Here is a 15,300-nt window from a genome sequence, read left to right as displayed (position 1 = left end):
GTATCAGACACCTCCAATTCCTCTATCTTTTAGGAGTTATGCAGGGTAATTTGATGCTTCTGGCTTTACCTACTGCCAGCTAAGGATTCAGTGTTCTTGAACCTTCTAAATCAGTTCCCACTCAACCATCTGTTTTCCACTTTCCAAAATTTTGATGCAGTGATTTCATCCTCTGTCTTCTCTGTCTTCCTGGGTTTTTGTCTTAAAAATTTTTCTTCTTATTATTTTAGAGGAGTTTCAAGTGGAGCAAAAGCATATGTTGTTCTCTGTCTTGGCTTGGAATTTTAGTGTATTTTAAATTTCAATATTCATTTCTTCCATTTACCTGAGTGTCAAGAGGCAGTATTATGTTGTGGAAAGGGACAGACACCAGCTGGTGGTAAGTTAGAATTCTCTATTCCGCATTATGAGCTGTATGGTACTGCTAAAGTCGCTCCAGGCTCCTCACCTCAGCATAGTGATTTGTGAAGTAGTCAGTGGGAAGTAATAATATCTACAGTTGAGGTTGTGATGTGGGTTAAAGATAACGTATATAATTTGCTTGCTCCTCTAGTTATGTTTTCTTTGACAAATTCTTTCCTCATATTCCTAAGAATATTAGCTTTAGGACCACAGTCCCCACAGTGTTGTATTAATATGTTTCATCAAGAACGGGCAACATGTATTTGATGGCTGGTGACGAAATCCCGCAAGGCTCCCTGAACAGATCCGTTTGTAATCTGGTGGCCATCAGTCAGCCAGCTACATATTTGAACGTGGGAAGATTTTGGATTTTGGCTCCAAACTCTCCTGGTACTTCTGCTCAGTACTCCTTGGTGCAACTTTACGTCTGCCCATTTGGACTCTGTAGTCTCCAAAGAAGCTGGCTGCCTTTCATTTCCAAAGTGAGTCATGTAGGTAAACTCATCCCTATTCCAGCAAAGAAAGATGAAATTATTGAAATTTGTTTGAGGTTTCCATTGTCTTTTCTTTCTTTCCTGATGTCTTTTGGCCAGAAGTCTCTCTCTTCTTGTGGTAGTGGCTCTTTCCTGCCCTCAGAAGAGGTTTCCTAACCTCTGATCACCCCATGTTCTCTTTGTTCTCCCCCCCCCCTTCAGAGTTCCATTTAGAGCTCCTGATATTCCATTTATTTTGTGAAACTTCTTAAAGTTTTTTTTTTTTTCCCTCTCTCTACTTTCTTACCTTATATCCTGTTTGGGTGAACTCATGAAAAGATTTCTATCAGGCATGAGAACAGAAATATCTGAGCCTCCCCTGAATATTTGGCTGAATTTTATCTTATGGGTATTTGTGAATTATCCAGTATCTGTTTGAGTCTGGCTGCCTGGAAGCTCAGAGAGCATTTTGACTTGTCCCAAGCAAGTGTATGAAATCTAACAAATAAACACTTTGGATAATATCATTACCCTTAACTTCATGTTTTTTTTCTCATCTTAATTTTTCTCAGCTCTGATTTTCTCACATACTTATTTTCAAAACTTATTTTCTATGCATTTTTTGTTACGCTGCAGCAAATATTTGTATAATGTGGTGATATATAAACATACAAATGAAGAGACAGGAAGCATAAAACTTTTTGCCTGCAGAAGCAACACAGGCCAGAAATAAATGCAATTCCACAGAGGCTGGGATAAATCTGCAAAGGAGAGAGAGAGCATCACGTTGGAATGTTGGAGAAATTGGTACAGAAGTCTGTGATTGAAGTCAGTAAGGACATTCATAGTTTCCTGCAACCCTGGGTGTTCCTTCTAGACACTAAATTCTAAATTGGAAGGACCACAGGACTGACATAGCAAGTATGATGGATTTAGAGCCCTTCCTTCTCTGGATTCCACAATGAGTCTGGAACCTTGGAGAGACATAGGCCAGTGTCAAGTCTCAGCTCTGGGGTTTAGCACAGTATTTGAAACCTAATTGAGACTTGTGGTAGTGACATTTATTGCTCAACAAATATCCACATGACCCTGCACACATCACAGTCTACTTCCTTGCATTTTGGTGGGGGATTAGTTCTGTGTGGATGCATAAGAGAGCAGGTGTGAGTTCACCTTGCTTAACTTTTGCTGCCTCAGTGATGAGGAAGCCAGTGTTTATGGTGAATCTACTGGATGGTGAGGCCTCTGTCAACTTGGGTCTTTGAGTGAGTGGGTAGGGCAAAGCCCCCATTGACCAATGTTGGGCATCAACACAAGTGAGGAGTAAATGCTGATTTTGTGAGGTTAGTGAGATTTTGGGGTTATATGTTACTGCAAGTGGAGCCTAGCTGAATCTCACTAGTACAACGCTCAGTTTCCAGGGCAGTAAAATGGGAGTAATAATCACTCCCTGACAAGTTTCTTTTTTGAAGTTTAACAATAATAAAAGTGGAGTTAGTGGCACTGCCTCTGGCCCAGAACAAAATCACTGGTATTACAATAATGATCATTCTTACTGATTTCTTGAGCATAGTCAGAAGATGAAGTCTGATGGGCTGTGGCTTGATGCAGGGCAGGTGTAAAATGGACAGAACAGAGCTCAGGGGAAGAGACAGACCTGCAGTCATGATGTAACTCAGGAGATTCACTGTGTGAATGAGTGCAAACGATTTAATCACTTTAAGTCTGTGTCCACAACTATAAGACGTGGATAATTTTATCTCACTTGTCCCTTATGGTGAGGGTTAAAAGAGCCTATAAAGCTCCTAAGAAGTAGTTTGGCATGTAGGTAAATTCCTTTCCTTTTGGTTCCCTGCATGTTTCCCCAGGAAGCTGCCTCAAAGCAAGCCACAGGCTCCTTGTCATGGAAGATGCCTTCCTCCCGGGACCTTGATGCTGGCCGTTCAGTTAAGGACTAAGCAGCGCTGCCTTCCCAAGCCCATGAGCGATTCTCATTGCTTTTCCCAGCAGTTAGCACGCAATGGGGCTAGGGCATGCTGATGTCATAAAGACTGATAGTATCATGAATTCTTCTGACTCAAGTCACTAGGAACTTTGGGGAGAGTGGTGGGAAGTCAAAGGGATGTTAGCTCGGCCCGTCTTAGCAGGGGAGTGACGGATGGGGATGGCAAGGCAGCAGTAAGCTGTGATGGGGACATGTGCTGCAATGAACACGAGCCTCTCTCCTCCGCATCTGTCTCTCTCCCTGTTCAGAGGTGTCTGGCACACGGAGGACGAGGCTACAAAATAGACCCCAGGGTCCACCCAAAGGACCTTAACCCGCAATGGGAAAGGGAAACTGAATTGAAGAGTATCAAAGGGCAAAACGCTTCTAAGCTGGTCTTCTTAAAGTGTCTTGTATTTGTCGTGTTCAAAGGGCCTTTCCTCCCTGTGCAGGCTTCCTCCTGCCCTGCGCTAACCTCTCACCTCTCCTGCCCTCTGAAGTCCTCCTGCTGCAGCCAGACGTGTGATTCATGTGGCAATTAGTTATGCCCAGTCTTGTGGCTTGTCTTCTACTGCTTCCTCGAAGTCCTGCTTCTCTCTTGAATTTATATTTGAATTTTCAAGTATTTGCGTCTTATGTTACAGCTTAGGTTTCAAGTGCCCAGAAGGCTTGGATTTCCGTGGGCCCATCAAACCCAGGATGGTGCTGGGAACAGGGCCTGGGCCTGGGGAGGACCCAGGGAGCCCGAAGTTCTTGTTCAGTGTCATTCTGTTATGTGTCCGTGCTCCTTCTTGGCCGCCTGGTTTCTGCTTCTGTCAGTTTATCCTTTCCATCAAAGCAGATCCTCGTCATGTTGGAGATACCTGCCAGAGATGTTTACTTTTCCTTATAGGAAGAGCTACTGGTAAGGTGTAGACTTCTTTATTAGACTTTTTCACATTCTCTTTGGTGCTTTCACCAACTTGCAGTTGGCTTTCCACAAAGAAACAAAATGTTCATCACTTAAAAAATTATCGGCTGATGTCATAATTGATGTCAAATTATTGGCTGTTGTCACATCTACAACGAAGGTAGAACAGGTTCATTGTAGGGAGGCAGATGTTGTCGGTCTGTTGTGCTCACCAGCTTAAGCAACTTCCTTCTTTAAGGCCAAAATCCAGCTGGGGACTCAGGAAAAAGACCAGTCCTACTGTGTCATGGACCTGTGGATAGCAAGGCAGAAGCCGTGAATGCCCAGTCTCTTGTGTGCTTTTTAAGGTTTGCCCTAATTGATTTGCTCCCCAAACAGCCTCAAAACAATCTGCTTCTTCATGCTCTCTTTCTTATACTTCTTTTTCTACTTTCAGCTACAGCCGACCTTGAACGATATGGGAGGATTAGGGGTGCTGATCCCCACACTGTCAAAACTCTGCACATAACTTTCGACTCCCCAGAACTCAACTACTGAGAGCCCACTGTTGACTGGAAACTTTGCCAATAACATAGTTGATTAAGACATAACATACATATATATATTACATGTACTATATGCTGCAATAAAGTAAGGTAGAGAAGATGTTGTTAGGGATGCTTGGGAGGCTCAGTGGTTGAGCGTCTGCCTTTGGCTCAGGTCATGATCCTGGGGTCTTGGGATCAAGTGCCGCATCGGGCTCCCTGCAGGGGGCCTGCTTCTCCCTCTGCCTATGTCTCTGCCTCTTTCTGTGTGTCTCTCATGAATAAATAAATAAAATCTTAAAAAAAAGATGTTGTTAATAAAGTCAAGAGGAAGAGCATATATTTACAGTTCTCTACTGTGTTTATTGAAAAAAATCTGCATCTGTCATGGACCTGCATGGCTTAATTATTTGGTGTTCTAGGGCCAATTGTACTTTGCTGAGACACAATTCGCCCACTTACAGTGCATAATTCAATGATTTAGTGTATTTACAGAGTTGGGCAGCCATCATCATAATCAGTTCTAGAACATTTTCAAGACTCCCAAAGAAATACTACCTACTAGCATTCACTCTCCCTCTCTGCCTAGTCCCTTCAGCTCTCGACAACCACAAACCTACCTTCTGTCTCTGTAGATTTATCTGTTCTGACCCTTCATGAAAATGAAATCCTGCAGTATGTGGCCTTTTGTGTCTGGCTTCTTCCACTCGGCGTATTTTCGAGGGTCAGCCATGTTGTAGCGCACATCAGTATTTCATGCCTTTGTGTAGCCAAATAGTACTCTCCTATATGGACAAATAACATTTTATTTATTTGTTTATTAGCGGATGAACATTTGGGTGGCTTCCTTTTTTTGTCTGAGTATTTGTGTACAAGTTTTTCTATAGACCCATGTTTTCACTTCTCTTAGGTTAATACCTTGGACTGGAACATTGGGTCATGTGGTAACCCCATGTTTGAGATTTGAGAAATGGCCAGATGACTTTCCACAGCAGCTACACCATTTTACAATCCTACCAGCAATGTAGGAGGGCTTCCATTTCTCCACCTCCTTGCGACACTTGTCATTATTTGTCTCTTTGCTCAGTCTCCTTGAAACAATTGCCTGTGTCTCAGGTTTCTGTGCTTTTCTACTTGCTTCCTGGCTTCTCTCCAAGATCCCTATGGAGTGGGTTAAGCTCAGAGGAGGCATCCACGATGGGGCCCAGGAAGGTTGGGGTCCTGGGCAGGGTGCTCCCTGGTTACTGAGAGGGCAGCATATGCTCAGCCTTCTTTCCAGAGCTCCACCAGGGAGTCACTCATACAGTCAGTGCTGTCCTTGCTGGCTGAGCACCCTGGCCTGGAAGGAGAAGTTGGGGAAGAACGCCCCTCAGTTCTGCTCTGGACCCTCTTTCCTGCTTTTTACAATCTTCCAGGCTGGACAGGGGATGCAATTTAATTCTGCACTTGTGCTCCTTCTCCCACACAGCAGCAACCTCCATCACCTTGCTCATATGTACAAGGACCATCTTCTTTTGTCTGTGGGGACTTTGAGGGGGAATGCCATGAGACAGATCCTTCAGGCTTTGCTCTTAATAAACTAAAGCAGAGCTAAAGAAATTGGAAATCTCCACTCTGACAAATCCCTTCTCTCAAAATCATACTTTGCATGCGAGGAGCAGATGATTCATTTCCGCATTCTTTTCCTTTGCATTCTTTCTGTAACAAATAGGAGTCCTGAATGAATGGATGCACCTGAGTGAGTAGGATGAAGATTATATGGTCGGGAAGACAAAGAGAAAATTAATAATTTTCAAAATAGTATTCCTGTTACACTGCTATCATTTCAGCATGTGGTCAAGTTTTTTCAGCCCATCACCCATTGCCTAAAAAGATTTTTGCCTAGCTTTAATATTGTAGATTGTACTGTGATTATAAACATTTTTTTCCAAACGGAGATCCTACTAAAAATATTTTTAATTATGCAAGTATTTCATGAATGCATTATCATTATAAATAAAAATCAGACAGAGCTAAAGTCCCTCGTAAATAGCACTTCTGATTCCAAGACCTTTGAAGAGATAACCATAGCTATCTCTGATTTGTATCTTTGCAGATCTTTTCCTTATCCATTTACACACTGACGTAGCTATCCTTAGAAATAATAGGTTTGCTTCCTTCCTACATAAATGCTATTGTTCTTTGTGCATCATTCTGCAGCTTGCTTTTTTCTTTCACTTTTAAAAGAATTCTGATGGGTTTTCTCGGTTGTCAGTACAGATAGCTTTACCTCACTTCTTTTAACTGCTACATAATATTCCATAGTACAGAAATACCACAGATTATTAAGTCAGCTCCCCATTAATGGGCATATAAACATATCATTATTTTTTTTGTTGCTACAAACTGTGATTCAGGGAACATTCTGGTACATACTTCTTTCCGCACATACACAACGGTTTCTCTGGGGACTCAGAACAGAAATTGTTAGGGCAAAGGGTATTCATATTCAGCATTTTAATATATGCTACCAGACTGCTCCACTGAAGGCTTAAATTTGGATTATGCTATCGAATGTGATTTTTAAGAACTTCCAAGTGTCTTAAATCCTCTACCCCGAGAGATTGTGATACACTCCTCCACTCCCTAGAGAATCACTGATTTATACTTCAGTATGAATGCAATCATTGTGTTTTCTCGACCAGAGAAATCTATGTTTAAAGGCTTACTTCTAATTGTAGAGTAAAGCATGTTGTTTTCTGTTGAAGTAATTTCAGGCATCAGTGAGCAAGTAAGGGAGGAATTTCGGGGTCTGTAGGCTTTTCTGTGCCCCTGAAAATTCCTCTATCGTGGTTGCTAGCTCTACCCTGTGAGGCACACGGAGGACCCTGGATGACTCTGGTCCTTTACATGCTTCGGGGAGCTGGGTCCATGCTCAAGGCTCTGTCCAGAATGGGAAGCCCTCAGAGACCAGATCTTAACTCTTGGTATCTGGCAGAAGACAGGCCCCAGGACCGGAGGGGAGAACCCCAGAGCTGCCGGGAGCAGACACCATCCCAGGAGCACGTAAAGCCCCACAGAGGAGGAAGAGCAGGGTCAGTCACACACAAGCTGGGAGGGTGTCATCTGGCAGCCCCAGGGGCACAGGCAGGGGCCTTCCTGAGAAGAGGTGAGACAGCTGAGCATGAGGCTGGCCCAGGACCAAGTAGGCCATGACGAAACGGCAGCATTTGCACTTGTGCTCCTGGCCATATGCTTCAGGGAGGGTTGGCTGGCTGAGAGTGCTCTAGACTTGCATGTGTGAGGAGGATGGCGGAGGTGGATCAGAGCTGAGGAATAACTAGAGTGCACAGAAATCTCACAGCAATGCTGAAAGTGGATCCTGACGTCGCCCCATTGAGCGGATGAGAAAACATGCTCAGAGACAGTTTCAGAGTCCTGGTGGGCAGAGTCATGGCATGCACTCAGACCTGTCTGACCTGGAGACCCATGCTCAGCCCCAGGGGAAGAAACGTACTGTGATGTCTGTCCACTGTCTGTCTGTCCTGGGTGACTGTGTGCCGGGTACCTGGGAGCACACAGCGGATACTCAGCATGTGTTTGATGAGTGACTGAATGAGTGAATGAATGAGTGAAGGGAGGCTCCTAACCTCCAGGAAGATCCCCTTCATCGCTAAAAATCTCATCTTGAAATTCTTTTTTTAAAAAAGATTTTATTTATTTATTCATGAGACACACACAGAGAGAGAGGCAGAGACACAGGCAGAGGGAGAAGCAGGCTCCATGCAGTCCCGATGAGTGACTCGATCCCGGGTCTCCAAGATCATGCCCTGGGCTGAAGGCGGTGCTAAACCGCTGAGCCACCCGGGCCACCTCATCTTGAAATTGTTCCCACTGTAGTGCTAGTCCTGTGAAGCCCCCTCATGAAGCAGCTGTGTGTGCTGACAGGGTGACTGGTGTGCGAGGAAAAGAGGGGCGGGGAGCCTGCTTTTTAACAGCAGAGTCGGGGAGGGGCTACCTGGGGTGTGGCAGGAGGCAGGGGGTGAGGTTCTGAGAACTGAGAATCTGGTCTCTCCACCTTTTCTTTTTCTTTCTTTTAAAGATTTTATTTATTTATTCATGAGAGAGAGAGAGAGGCAGAGACACATGAGAGGGAGAAGCAGGCTCCATGCAGGGAGCCCGACATGGGACTTGATCCTGGGACTCCAGGATCACACCCTGGGCCAGAGTCAGGCGCTAAACCACTGAGCCACCCAGGGATCCTTTCTTTTCTTTTTCTTTTCTCTTCTCTTCTTTTCTTTTCTTTTTTTCTTTTCTTTTCTTTTTTTTCTTTCCTTTCGTTTTCTTTTCTTTCCCTCTTTCTTTCTTTAAAGATTTGAAAAATTTATTTATTCATGAGACACACACACACACACACACACACACACAGAGAGGCAGAGACCTAGGCAGAGGGAAAAGCAGGCTCCATGCAAGGAGCCCGATGTGGGACTCGATCCCAGATCCCGGGATCACATCCTGAGCCAAAGGCAGACACTCAACTCCTGAGCCACCCACGCATCCCTCCAGTTTTTCTTTTTAAAGTTTTTATCGATTTATTCATGAGAGACACAGAGAGAGGCAGAGACACAAGCAGAGGGAGAAGCAGGTTCCATGCAGGGAGCCCAATGTGGGGACCCGGACTCGAACCCAGGACCCTGGGATCATAAGCTGAGCCAAAGGCAGATGCTCAATCACTGAGCCACTCAGGTGCACCTTCACTTTTCCAGTTTTGATAGAAATAAGATGACATGAGGGCTCCTTGTCCTTCCTCCTTTCCCGTGCCTGCCCCTCTCAGCTGTCACCACTGCTGCTTGTCCCTTGCCCACTTGTGTTGCACACACTGTCATCATGCCTTGAGCATTAATCATGAGTAGGTGGTACGTCTTCAGGCAGGGAAGTCAGGGCTTTGAGGGGGAAGTAACTTTCTTACCCAGGCAATAGTAGATGCATGACACTTCACCCTCCCTGGCCCCAACTGTGGAAGTTTAGAATTCACAGGAGGTCCAATATGGACTGTCTGGGTCTGAGATAAAAGCAGATCCTTCAGGGATCCCTGGGTGGCGCAGCGGTTTAGCGCCTGCCTTTGGCCCAGGGCGTGATCCTGGAGACCCGGGATCGAATCCCACGTCGGGCTCCCGGTGCATGGAGCCTGCTTCTCCCTCTGCCTATGTCTCTGCCTCTCTCTCTCTCACTGTGTGCCTATCATAAAAAAAAAAAAAAGGAGACCCTTCTGTGGAGCAATCGTCACCACCTGGCCATGATGATGAACGGTACCAGGTGAGGATCTCAGCCAGACCTTGGCTCTAAATCAAATTTATGGTCTCATGCCCAGTGACCCCATGAATGAAGAACAATATCAACTTTTCCACTATAAATCCCTAGTGCATGCATTTGCTTCTGGAAAAGAAAGCTTGGTTTTGGCTCAGGACAGGGTCTCAAAGGTCAGAAATAGGGGAATTCCCCTCAAGAAACTAGAGCACAGTGATGATTCAGAGCTCACCAGAATTTCCTATCTCGGGACGGCAGGACATGGGCTAGGGCTGGCCCCTTGCTCCATCCTGCCCGGCCGCTGGGAAGTAACAAGAGCTCTCATTTATGGGTGGCTTCTTCTGGGCTGGGCCTGAGGTATACATAATGTGACTCATCTTGACCAAACTCTTATTCCCCTCATTTTACATATGAGAAAGCTCAGGTTGGGAAAAGTATGAATGATACTTTAAAGTCATATAGCTACTCAGAGTAGAAACCAAAATCTTACCAAGTTTGTTGGGCTCTAAAGTCTGAATTTTACTCACCAACCCTCGAAGGTTCGCCAGAGTCCTGTTGGGGCTTTATGCCTTGAGAATCATTTCAAACTCTCTGTACAGGTCAAGGGTACATGGAACAAAGAACTGACATATATTGAGTGTCAGATTTTTCACACATTCTTCATTTTTCCTTACACTCTGTGAAATAGATTAGGAACTGACTTTGCTATCCACCTGCTTACTTTGGTGTGCAAAGGGTTAGAAGTCAGAAAGTTTCTGATTTGCAATTACACATTCACTTTTTTTTAAAAAAAGATTTTTATTTATTTATTTGAGAGAGATAGTGAGAGAGAGCGAGCGAGAGAGAGCAGCAGACTCCCCGCCAAGCAGGGAGCCCCACATGGGACTCAATCCCATGACCCCGGCCCCATGACCTGAGCCGAAGGCAGATGCCCAACTGATTGAGCCATCTAGGCGCCCCTACACATTCACTTTTTAGAATGTTTATTTCAACAATGAAGGTGACTTTTTTTAAAAAAAAATTATTTATTCACGAGAGACACAGAGAGAGGCAGAGACACAGGCAGAGAGAGAAGCAGGCTCCCTGTGGGGAACCCGACTCTATCCCAGGACCCCAGGATCATGACCTGAGCCAGAGGCAGACGCTCAACCACTGAGCCACCCAGGTGCCCCATGAAGGTGATTTTTATCTTTTTTTATTTTTAAGATTTTATTTATTTATTCATGACACACACACACACACACACACACATAGAGAGAGAGAGAGAGAGAGAGAGAGAGAGAGAGAGGCAGAGACACAGGCAGAGGGAGAAGCAGGCTCCATGCAGGGAGCCCGGTGCGGGATTCGATCCCGGGGCTCCAGGACCAGGCCCCGGGCTGAAGGCGGCGCTAAACTGCTGAGCCCACCTGAGGATCCCTGAAGGTGATTTTTAGTTATGCAAGCATCAACTAATTAAAACATAGAAAGTAGTAGAAACGTTGCCGTGGAAATCCTGGGTGGGACATTAAAACCAAAGCTAAATGATAGGGTTACAAGAGCATGAAATTGCAGGGAAATCCAAAACCTCTAATGGGAACGAAGGTCCTCTCTGTCCCAGGGTAGACCTCTCTGTCCCAGGTTAGCCGGCCTCGTGGCCGCGATCTGGGAGCTCTCAGCTGCCCACACAGCTGACTTTCCCTGTGCCCCTTAAAGAAAGGGTAACAGCAACAGTCTCCGTGATGCAGATCGTGCTTCCCAAACAACAAACTTCCTATGAGCCAGTCTGTGTGGTCAGAACTGGGATGGTCATGTTGCTCCTTGGGCTTCCCAAGGGGCTTTCCTGCTGGAGCTTTCCAAATAGGTCCAGTCTCCCGGGGAGCATTAGACCTCAGGCGGCGGTAGGCAGAGGGGGCAAGCTCCAGGGCAGCTGGCCTTCCTCCTCTCCCTGACTTCGGTTAATTCTGTCCTGTAGGAGTTTTCCAGCTGTTTTGTTTCCAACGAAACAAAACAAACCCAAGCCCCAAACCCTCTTGCCCTCTCTGCCCTCCAGATAATGTGCTTAAATGGGGCAGAACTGGCCAGCAGCTACACCAGGAACGTCCTGAAATTTTGCTCTTAGCCCATTAGGAAATACAATGTCTCCGAAGCGAATGGGCTCATTTATCACGTCTCCCCAGGACGTGTGTGCCTGACCGGCTGGTGAGCAGAGCTCACTGCAGAGGAGGGAGCGATGAGGGAAAGCCAGCGCCCCTGGGGAAGCGGATGCTGCTTCTCCAGCCACAAAAGTAGTTTCCTTTGGCTCTGCTAAGTTACAGCAGACTCAGGAGGACTGTAAGGGGAAAAGGGAGGGGGACAGTGGCCCGGGAATGGAACCTCCAGCAACCCCGCAGATGCCACTTAAACCCCAAGAGCTGGCGGTGTAGTGCTCAGGGAGGTCTTGAGGGACCGGGGTTTGGGGTGGGGTGGGGGGATCCTATTTCCTGCCAACCATTTTTTCTGCTTCCTCCCATTGTTCTTTACTTTGGTTTAAGGTAAAGAACACACACTGTTAACCTTGTGTGCCCCATCCCTTCATCTCTGTCTTGATCTACGGCCCTGTCTCCCCACATTTACTGAGCTCTGCCACATTGACTTTCTACACCAACACCCCAAGCTGGTTCCAGCCTCAGGGCCTTTGCACCTGCTATCTCCTCTGCTGAACTGCTCTGACCCCAGATCTCACGTGCCTGGCTCCTTGTCATTCAGGACACAACTCACCTGTGTGGAGTTGTGTCCTTGTTTTTTTTTTTTTTTTCTTCAATTTTACAGAGGTGTAATTGACAAATAAAAATGGTGTGTTTAAGGTCTACAACTTGGTATTTTGATATGCCTACATGTACAGTGTGAAATAACCACCATGATCAGACTAATGAACATATCCATCACCTCATGTAGTTACCATGTTCTTTTTCTTTCTTTTTTTGTTGTTGTGAGAAGACTTAAGTCTTCTTCTGGATCTACTCTCCAGAAAATTCCAAGAATACCCTATACTATTAACTATAGTTACATTGCTGACAATTATCCCCAGAACTTAGACGTCTTGCTTCATAACTGGCATTTTGTACCCTTTGACCAACATCTCCTTGTTTTCCCACATCCCAGCCCCTGGCAGCCACCATTCTACTTTTAGAGTGTGACTGTTCTAGATTCCACAGATAAGTGAGATCACACAGTATTTGTCTCTCTGTGTCTGGCTTACTTCACTTAGCACCATGTCCTCCAGATTCTTCATGTTGCAAGTGACAGAATTTCCTTCTTTTTAAAAGTAGAATAATATTACATTATACAATGTAATACAGCATGCAGAAAAATTGATATATTATATTAACACCATTTACATATATAGTTTATATTATTCATTAACATTATTTTAATTATTTATTAATATTAATATTAAACTATTAATATTACATATATAAATGTGGCATACCTGTATATAGGCATGTAGGCATATATATATTTATATATGACCCATATAAATGGCTGACAGAAAATAGGATCCTCTCTCTCTGTCTCTTTCCCTCTCTCTCTCTGTCTCTAATAAAGAAATAAAATCTTAAATATATATATGTATATATGCTGCATCTTCTTTATCCATTATCCATTGATGGACATTTAGGTTGTTTTCATATCTTGGCTATTGTGAATGATGCTGCAGTGAACATTGGAATGCATATATCTCTTTGAGAGCCTGATTTCATTTTTTAAAAAAGATTTATTTATTTATTCATGGGAGACACAGGGAGAGAGAAAGAGAGAGAGAGAGAGAGAGAGGCAGAGACACAGGCAGAGAGAGAAGCAGGCTCCACGCAGGGAGCCTGATGTGGGACTTGATCCAAGACCCCAGGATCACACCCTGAGCCAAAGGCAGATGCTTAACCACTGAGCCACCCAGGTGTCCCGAGAGCCTGATTCCAATTTTTAAAAAAAATTTAATGATTTTTTTGAAGATTTTATTTGTTTGAGAGAGCAAGCAAGTACACGTGAGTGGGGGATGGACAGAGGAAGAAGGAGAAGCAGGCTCCCTGCGGAGCAGAGAGCCCACCTGGGGACATGACCCAAGCCAAAGGCAGATGCTTAACTGACTGACCTACCCAGGTACCCCCTGATTTCACTTTTGGGGAGTATATACCCAGAAATGGGATTGATGGATCATACAGTATTTCTACTTTTAATATTTTGAGAGTCCTCCATGCTGTTTTCCATAATGACTATGCCAATGTGAATTCACATTCTTACCTGTGAGTGTGCAAGGGTCCCCTTTTCTCCACATCCTCACCAACACTTACCTTTTGTCTTTTTGATAAAAGTCTTCCCGATCTTGACCACTTGATAAAAACTACACATTCCATTCCCATCCCCAGTCTCTATCACATCTTTTTAAAAATATTTTTTCTAGCACTTAACATTATCTGAGATTTTCTTGCTTAATTTCTTGGCCATCAGTCTCATGCTTTTATAGAAGACAAGCTGCTGCTTCTTCCTTTTTTTTTTTTTAAAGATTTTATTTTTAAGTAATCTCTATACACAACAGGGGACTTGAACTTACAACCCTGAAATCAAGAGTCCCATGCTCTTACTGAGCCAGCTGGGTACTCCTAAAACACAGGCTTCTTGAAAGCAGGAGTTGTGACTGGTGTGTTCAATATGTACACTCAGCTTCTAGAACGGTGCCTGGCATATAGTTGAAGCTCAACAGATTTATCTATTGAATACATATGTTCGACCTATTAGGCTGGATGATGTGGTTCTAAGTCAAGGAAGGAAGAAATTGCCCAAGAGCTTGACTGATTTGAGCCTTGAGCACTTCCTCCCTCACCCCCACATAGGACCGTGTGTATTCCATAGGACCACATCCTTGTGTGTACCCATGGATTCTTTTCCTGCCTATATCTCTTCTTCCTGTGTTTGGCCACGGATTCCACTTTGCCTCCATTCATTTACATCTAGTTCTTGTCTCTGCTTATTGACTCATAGTATTTCTGGGTCTGTTTTGTTTAGGAAATTGCCTGCATTTCCCTTCTGCTACCGATGCCACACCATTGACTCTCCTGTCCTGCCTGGTCACAGTCAGTGGTCTCCTGCTTGCCTGGGAGGGGAGTTAAGATTCCAGCTCTTTGGAACCTCATCATCTATTGGGGATGGTAGAGAAGAAAATGGAAAATTATTACTTGGAGGGCCAATTGTGATGACAGATTAAGCTTGAGGTGTTTGGAGGGACACAGTAGAGGGACCCCTAACTTGAGTCACATGAGCGAGAGTCAGGATGGATGCCTGGAGGAAGTGGCATGGGAGTAGAGTTTTGAGGGTAAAGAGACATTTCAAGGCAAAGAAAGTAGGGGAAATGTGTTCCAGGCAAAGGAAATAGCATATGGGAAGGAATGGAAGTGAGGGAAAATGGAACCCTAGAGATATTCTTCAATATGGCTGGAATTAAGGGAAAGAAGGAAGCTAAGAGGGGCAGAGTCTTCCTCTTAACTATTAGGAAACACAATGTTTCCAAAAAGATTTAACTCAGTTATTACAATTATGAAAGAATATACTTTTATTTAAATATTTTATTTAAATTTAATTTGCCAACATATAGTTATGAAAGAGTATTTAGGGAATGTGTTTGTAGATGAAGCTAGAGTGCTTGGCAGAGTGTGATCATGGAGGGGACTCTGAGCCCCATTTTTAAAAAAAGTTTTATTTATTTTAGAG

The sequence above is a fragment of the Vulpes lagopus genome, chromosome 24 (assembly GCF_018345385.1).
Source record: "Vulpes lagopus strain Blue_001 chromosome 24, ASM1834538v1, whole genome shotgun sequence".
Classification (NCBI taxonomy): domain Eukaryota; kingdom Metazoa; phylum Chordata; class Mammalia; order Carnivora; family Canidae; genus Vulpes; species Vulpes lagopus.
Note: the sequence above shows the minus strand (reverse complement) of the source record.